Genomic DNA, 7,532 nt, shown 5'->3' on the forward strand with positions numbered 1-7,532 from the left:
TGGGGCGCGCGGCCCCGCCCGCCTCATGCATAATTCATGAGGGCGCCACGCCCCCTCCCCTCCATGCTGCATATTCATGAGTGCCCGCCCTCCGCCAATATTCATGAGTCGTCACGCCCCCCCGGATAGGCAACGCCCCCTCATTGAATATTCACGAGGCGGCCGCTATATAAGGAGGGGGGGGGGCTGAAGCGTTGCGTCAGTGGCTTCGCGGCCTCGCAGGCGGTGAAATGTCCGCGGCCGGGGTCTCCCTCACGGCGCCCCCTCAGCGCAGCGCTGACGGGATCGAGGCCTCTCGCGGCCTGTTGGGGCCCCCTCCACCGGGGCAGGGCCTGGCCCGGGTCTCTGGGGTGTCATCCCAGCGCAGCCACAGCCCCCTTGGTCCCGCCACCCATGAAATCCTGTGGAGCTGCTCTGCCTCCGTGTGGTTTCTCAGGGGGTTTTGAGGTCCTTCCTCTGGCCCAGGGGCTCTCGGCTGTCCCASAGCACGCCCTGGCTGCTTCCAGCCCCTTCCCGCCTCACGCTTCCCCTTCTGATGAAGCCCCGGCTTTAAAAAGACACCGCAAAAACCCCGCTATGAACCTTCCTCGTTTTGCTTTGCTCTTTTTTACGGCTTTTCTCTGCAGCCCCGGCACACGCTCCTTTCCGGCCTCTCCGCGGCGCTGGCTCAGCGTGGCCCAGCTCGAGCTCCCGCTCGGCTCTCCCGCTGTCTATAAACGCGCGGCGGCTCCACAAGTGAGATTAGCAGGTTATAAACTCTCCGCCGCGTTAACTGGCGGAGCGCAGAGGCCAACGCCGCGCAAACCCTCTGGTTTAACCCTTTCTGGCACCCGCTCGTAGATATTCGGTTCACGTTTTGCTCCCGCGCCCGCAACGCTCGGATCCACGGGCCGAAGAGTTTGGAGGAACCCAAAACCCAACCCTCAGCTCCCGCTAACCCCTTCCTCCCAGCGCACGGCGGCCCCGCGCCCGCGTCCCCAAAATTTCAGGCCTTTCCCGACCYGTCGTCTTCCATCGCTGCTTGAAACAGGGACTTAAAATTCATCTYGACTCTTCCCTTCCTCTAAAATGCCTCGTCTAAACGGGGTGGTGGAGCAGACTCTACGCTTGCCCGATTTAGAGGTGAATTCCTGGGAGCTGAGGGGCAGAGAGGTTTAGGAAATGGCATCATTTAAACAGCGTGTTTCCAAGTACAACCTGTGAAGCCCTGTTCCCGGTGGATTCTCTGGTGTCTAGTAGTATGGTTGGGCTCCACCTTTTCGGTGCCCCAGCGCAGGGCATTAATTTGCATTGCTTTTCTACACTCAGATACTCAACAGATTTCACCGAGAGGGGAAGGCTTTGAACTATCTTCCTCCCGAGAGGTGCCACATCCTATGGGGGAGCCTCGAAGGAAGAGATGCAAAATCACATTTAATCATCCTGTTTTTTTTTTTTTTGGGGGGGGGAAGGGAGGGTGTGGTGAAGGGGTTGCAAAACAGAGCTGGCTTAGAGGCGATGCGCACCCGGAGCATCCTATCTGCTCGTGGACTGCGCCGCACGTGCCAGCAGGGAAAAGGGAGCAGCGAACAGCCAGGCAAATGGGCTTTGAAAATAAGCCAGTGGGGACCAGACAGCAAGGCATGGGCACGAGCAGAGCGTGCTGGCTGCCATCRGGGATGAGATCTGTGTGCACAGGCAAACCTGGCTCCATCCCTGCCTGAGGAGCAGATTCCTGGGATCTGTTCTGCGGCAGCTCCCCTTCTCCCATCCCACCTACGGGCAGGTTTTGCAGAGGGACACCCTTCCAGGAGGGAAGGTTAAAGAGGTGAGCTGTGGAGTCCAGATGCACATGCCTTGCTCGGGAATTGGAGGAATTTGAGCCTCCTTGGCACGTCGCTGGACTCGTGGTAGCGGGGAACCGAGCTAACCAGCGGGTGACTGAAGACAAATGCTACGTGGAGTTTCAGATCCATGTGATACGGTGCACCAGCATTGCCTGAGGGAACGCAGAACCCACGGAAAAGTGGGCTGGCAAGGTCCCCAAGGGGTTATCCAGCCGTGCCCCTTTCCTACAGCAGGATCAGCTCCGGCTGAGTCACTCCTGAGCAATGCTTGTTCATCCTGTTCGTAAAAACCTCCAGTGCTGGCAACCCACCTCCCCCTCCAGGCGACTGGCTGAGTCTATCCCTATCATCAGAAAGATTTTTCCCTCGTTAGACATAAATCTCCCATARTGCTCATCCCAACGTGCCCGCTGGCCACGCTAATCCACATCCCTTCCTCCTCCCTTAGGCAATTAGTGGGGGAATCTAGCCTAGGAGCTACCTTAGTGCAACGGCTCCATGAATCAAAAAGTGCCTCGGTCAGTGGCCGAGTCAGATCCCAGGGAAGAGGCTTGTGCTTGGCACTGTGCTGACGGATGAGGCCGGAGGCGGGCTTGGGAGGTCGGCCCTGGCTTGTCCGGGTGTTAAACGTGAGGCGTGGGAGCACCCAGCACCCCGCGCAGATGGGAGGCCTGGCCATCTTACCGCCGCTGTTCTGCTTTCCGAGTTACTCCACGCACTGGATCAGGAAGGCCTCTCTCTGCTTAAGCTGGTCCTGTACCCCTGCCTCTATATTTGTACAGCACCAAGCGCTTGATAATAGGGCCGTGAATAACAGCTAAATCTATCCCTGCTAAATCTATCCCTGCCTGCAGGCTGAACRTGTACGGAGTTGTGCGCAGCTCCATCCTCTCCGTAAATTAGGGGTGCAAGAAGGCTTGGGCTAGTCATTGCTGAGGTTTGGGTCATTGATCGGCTTCAGGGAGGGTCAGTCCAACAAAAATACCCTGAAGTTTCCAAAGGGCAATTCATCAGTTTGAAGATCCTGGGAGGTGAGGTAGCAGGGAAGGAGGAAGCAGATAAACTGTCGCTGTCACGTTCCCCTGAAACTTTTCGTGGCGTGAGTTTGCTCTTTCCCACGCCAGCTGTGGAGGTGCTGAGCACAGTGTGGCAGGACTCACGGAAGGATATTCGGGTAGAAGAGGCTGTTCCTCCTGCCGCTAGGACTAAGGAAGAGGGACGTGGATCAATTTGGTATTTGTCAGTCGCTTGCCACAGGGGTGACTGTCATGCAGGGACATTCRGAGGCTTCAGGAAGCCGTCGTGGAGGGTTAGGATGGGACGTGCCTACGGAGTCCGAAAGTGCCTGGCTTGTTCCCAGCCATCAGCCCTTCATGCTCTGGGCTTGCAAACAGGCAGCGCTGGCTGCTCCTGCTGCCGGGCGAGAACATCAAGCCCTAGCGCGAGCAGGCTGCATCCCCTACCGAATGCTGCAACGGGTACGACGGGGCCTGCTGAGGGGCTGGAGATCAGCAAACCCTTCTGCAAAATGTAACATCTGCGGTCCCTTTTCCCGAACCCGTCAGCCCGTGGGAGTGTTGTTGGGACATCTCCTCGGGGAGCTGTCTTTTCTTGCAAGGCTGCGTGCTGAGCAGGACAGAGCACAGCGAAGCGGTGCCTTGGGTTCAGACGTACTACTCTCCGAGGCCTGGTAGCCCTTGTTAGCAAGCAGTGAAAAACGTGTTTAAGGGAATTTCCTCCCGGTACAGACAGGCAGGAGTGCTGGGCTGAGTTTTAGCTAACTCACCTGCACAAACTCTCTGCTGCTTCTGCCCGAGGGGTCTCAGGTCTCAGAGGCGCTTCCCCGTTGTAGCTTTGGTGTGTTAGCCTGTTAGGTGGTGCKCTGGGAAGCATTTTGTGGCCCAAGGTGGCACGTGGTGCGGTTGTCCTGTTGACCATCAGAACTAAACGTCTATCACATACTGCCTTCGGTCAGAGGGCTGGACACTGCGATCCAGATTGCTCCTACTCTTTGGTCCAAGGAGAGATCAGCTGGTAGCATGCCATCGCTGACAGACACGTGCTAAGCCTCTTCTCAAAGATCTCCAGTGATGGGTACCCTGAAGCCTTCCCAGGCAATCAGTCCCAATCCTGTAGTATTTCACTCTTTGACCTGAATTCCTCTAACTGAAATTTAAGTCTGCGATTTGTCCAGTCCGCCAAGGATGTCTTCCCCCTACCTACCGTCCCATCTGAACAAATACCTGTGTTTGCTTCATGTCTCTGTTATATATAATTTCTAAATCCTGGTGCCAAAACATCCACAAAGAAGAAAGTCTAAGAGAGGCTTTTTTGCCTGGACCGGGAGGAATATAARAATTAATTTGGGGCAGGGAAAGATACAGAGGGAAGTGCTGTCTCGAATATCCCTGTGTCCGTGGGGGCARCAGAGCCTGGTACTGTTCGTGTACTGGTGGGGAGAAGTGACACGGGACTGGGGAGATTCCCTGACAGCYGGTGTTGGAAAGTGGAGGGACGGCTACAGGGACACGCAGGGGGCTGGCTTGTTCTTGGTTAAATCCTGAACTATCCAGGCTTAAACACAAATGGTGGAAACCCCTGTAGCTGTGGCTTGCTGAAGTTTAGCCCGTGTAAATAGCTAAGGTGGCACCTGCCTAGTTGAGCTGACTCTGGCAAGGTGATCCTCCAGCCTGTCTCTGTCAAACGCAGGAAAATCATACAATTATGTCTAAAAGCACTTTCAGCAATGAACGGAATTGCAAAAAGTCTTTTATTCTTGCCAAGGACTGAATATTCACAATGGTCACAGAGCTGTGGTGACTATGAGATGGCCGTGCCATCCCTGTTTCCTCCTAATCCAGTCGAATCAAATAAACCCAAGGGCACATAGGGGAACCTTAGCCTTAAGCAGTATCCAGGGGGTTCTTGCGCTGCAGTTCAGCTCAGAGCAAACACGGTCCTTCCCAAAGGCGCCAGCTGTGATCAGGAGAGAGCTGCAGCCTCTTGCAACTGCTGATCTTCTCTGCTTGCCTCTTGGGTCCTCTTCTGGCCAGAGGAGGATTGGTTGGGAAAAGCAGTGTTTGTGGCTTGCCAAGGAGGTGCAGGGAGGGTATCTCAGTGGCAGTGGGGTTGGAGATGAGTCCTGAGATGGGATCTTATCCCCCATAAGGTCAGCGAAGCAGCAGGGACGAAACCTCTGTTGCTAACACAGCTCAAAAGACTTGTTTCCTCTTACAGAGCTGCACTAGCAGAAAGGGTCCCTCACTTCATGCCCACTTTGATCCCCGCAGTTGCAGCCCCTCTGATCCCTGTGCCATCCAGCTGGGCTGTTTCAGTCACCTCCCCYGGGACACTTGTTTTCTACCAGGTTCCTCCTTGGGTCTACAAGAACCTCTTTCYTCACCTCCAGCTTGGCCAAGGTGACTTTATATATATATTTTTTTCTGGGAAGTCCATCGTGTTGAGTTTGTGCATGACTTTATTTTGTCATACGGAGCTCGCACCCTTTTGCATATTGCCTGAAGCAGATTTCAGTAGAGCTTGGTTGTTACCCTCATGGCAATTGGCCTTAGGGCTCTAACAGGCTCACAGATTTCTACGTTCAGGAGCTTGAATCGTTTAGAAGAAATGACAGCTTTTTTTCATTTTTAAGCATATCTGAGATTCAGAATCCCCTTAGGAGGAATTTGCTGTTTCCTTTGGCAAAGGAGCTGGTGCGGAGGGTCTCCGTGTGCCCAGATCCCTCATGTGCTCAGTGCGACTCCTTTAAGACCACTGTTTTCCACTAGTGAATCATATCATACCTGCACCCCTGGATTATCTAAGTGCAGGGAAGATGAATCCGAGAAAATCCGAGGAGGCAGAGCCTTTGCACTGGTTGCTATGGAAATCTCTTGTGCTTCTGTCTTCTGCTTCTTTTCACCTATTTGCTGGGGCACTAAAACAATCTGCCTTTTCCCCACATTTTAATTTAAGCGTCCTGTAATTGAGAGCCAGCGTGATCAAGCTAGATTTGTGGATCGAGGACGCACGCGTGAACGAAACGGCGCTCACCGCCTGGCTGCGTTCGTTATCTCTGCGGCCGCCAGCGAGGGCCGGCGTTATCGCTGAAATCCTGTCCCTCCCCGATAAAGGCTCTCGGCAGAGAAAACGTGGCTGCAGAGATGCAGGCAAAGCCCTCCATCTTCGAGCCTGCGTGGAAAACCCGCTGTTGGAGGGAGGAAGAGCAGATTCATGCCCCCAGAAAGAGCTCCTGAACGTGGCTGGAGCCTACAGGAGGTAGCGCTGGTTTCGCCACGCAGGATTTCCAAAGGGGGCTGGGGAGAGGCACCTGGGTCCTCCACGGCTGCCGGGAACTTGCTGGGGGCTCTCGTTTACTTCTTGCTGCCTTGCCCACGCTTCTGTTTCTAGCTGTGTCCATCTTAGCTGTCGAATGACTAAGGATTTCAGCGCATCGATCCGCTCTGTTGTGGAGACTCGCAAAATACCAGTCAGCAATAAAGATGCATAAAAGCAATAAATTCCCAGGCAACAAAAAACCTGCTAGTGGCTTTATTAAGCCGTAATGACAACACGAAGGCGTTTCGGTGCCGGGACTGGTCTTCGTCCAGACTCCAGGCTGGCTCTCCCCGGCGGCTGTCCCATAGATGTCGCCGCTAGACAGAGTCAGACGGGGCGCCTTGTTCCCGCGGATGTCGGCAGGTCCCCGTGGAGTCGCCCTGTCCCCCGGCAGCAGGCTGGCCTTGGAGCCGGAGCCCGGGGAGTCCTCGGGGAGGGAGGTCAGAGCCTGTCCCCAGCTTTTGTTGCTCCAGATAGAGCCACCAGGATCTCAGTGCTACGGACCAGGCTGAGCCTCCCRTTCCTTCCTTCTGATTTGCCTCCTGTTAGTCATAAGTAGCTTTTTCCAGCTCCAGGGGCAAGTTAGTGATGGCAGGACCTTGATCACAGCAAACATGGGAAGAGGAGACAGACCCTTTTCCCCACCTAAGCCACTCAAGAGAAAACTGCCATGCAGAGCTTTAGCTCTCAGCAGAGGTCCTAGTCATAGAGGGTGGGATTGAGGAAGGGATCTCTCCCATATATTCTCCCACATTATTCCTGCACATCCTGCCTCACCTCGACAGGACTTTGTTTTCGTGTCTCCACGTTTTTCCGACCAAAACTYGGCGATTCGGGGTGTGTGGAGCCCYGTGCTGGCCTGCAGAGGGTATCCTAAGCCCGTGCAAGGCTCTAACCTCGCTTCCCGCAGCCCTGAACYGAAAACTCTGCCTTGCCCAGCCTGCTGGGGGACTTTTCTTTGCTTCTCACCTCTCCTGAGGAGCTGGTGGGATTCTGCTGCTGCCCTGCTTCTTCGTGGCCCTCCCAGCAAGGATGCCAGCGCTGGTGGGAGGTCTACCATGGGGTCACACAGCCCCATTTGCAGGTGGGGGATGTTTTGCAGCACAGCCGGGAGGGATGGACATTTTTGCCATCTGTCCTCCATCCTGGTTGTTCCTTGTTCCTGCTTGGCTGCAATTCCCACCCGGCCCAGCCTCACTTTGCATCTCTGACCCCSTTCCCTCTTCCATTGCAAGCAACCRTGCYGGCCRCAGCTCGCTGCCTGGAGCGCAAGGTGGAGCACCAGAGGCCAAGTGCATCGCGCTGCACGTTTGGTCCAGCCTCTTCGAGTAATTCACCCTCGGAGGCAATCCTGCCCCTTCCCAATGC

General features: G+C 55.2%; 1 long non-coding RNA gene across 3 annotated transcripts; it reads left to right on the plus strand.

Moving 5' to 3' along the window:
• Positions 1 to 231: 231 nt before the first annotated feature.
• LOC112975296 lies at positions 232 to 6,344 on the plus strand. 3 transcript variants are annotated; one of them, XR_003256541.1, is made up of 3 exons: positions 232 to 1,122; positions 5,064 to 5,245; positions 5,802 to 6,344. It is a non-coding gene; the product is annotated as an uncharacterized LOC112975296 (long non-coding RNA). The 3 variants fall into 3 exon arrangements; XR_003256542.1 differs by lacking the exon at positions 232 to 1,122 and adding an exon at positions 1,480 to 2,105; XR_003256543.1 differs by lacking the exon at positions 232 to 1,122 and adding an exon at positions 2,760 to 3,304.
• The last annotated feature ends 1,188 nt before the right edge of the window (positions 6,345 to 7,532 follow it).

This window comes from Apteryx rowi, unplaced genomic scaffold (assembly GCF_003343035.1).
Source record: "Apteryx rowi isolate R43461 unplaced genomic scaffold, aptRow1 scaffold_660, whole genome shotgun sequence".
NCBI classification, from domain to species: domain Eukaryota; kingdom Metazoa; phylum Chordata; class Aves; order Apterygiformes; family Apterygidae; genus Apteryx; species Apteryx rowi.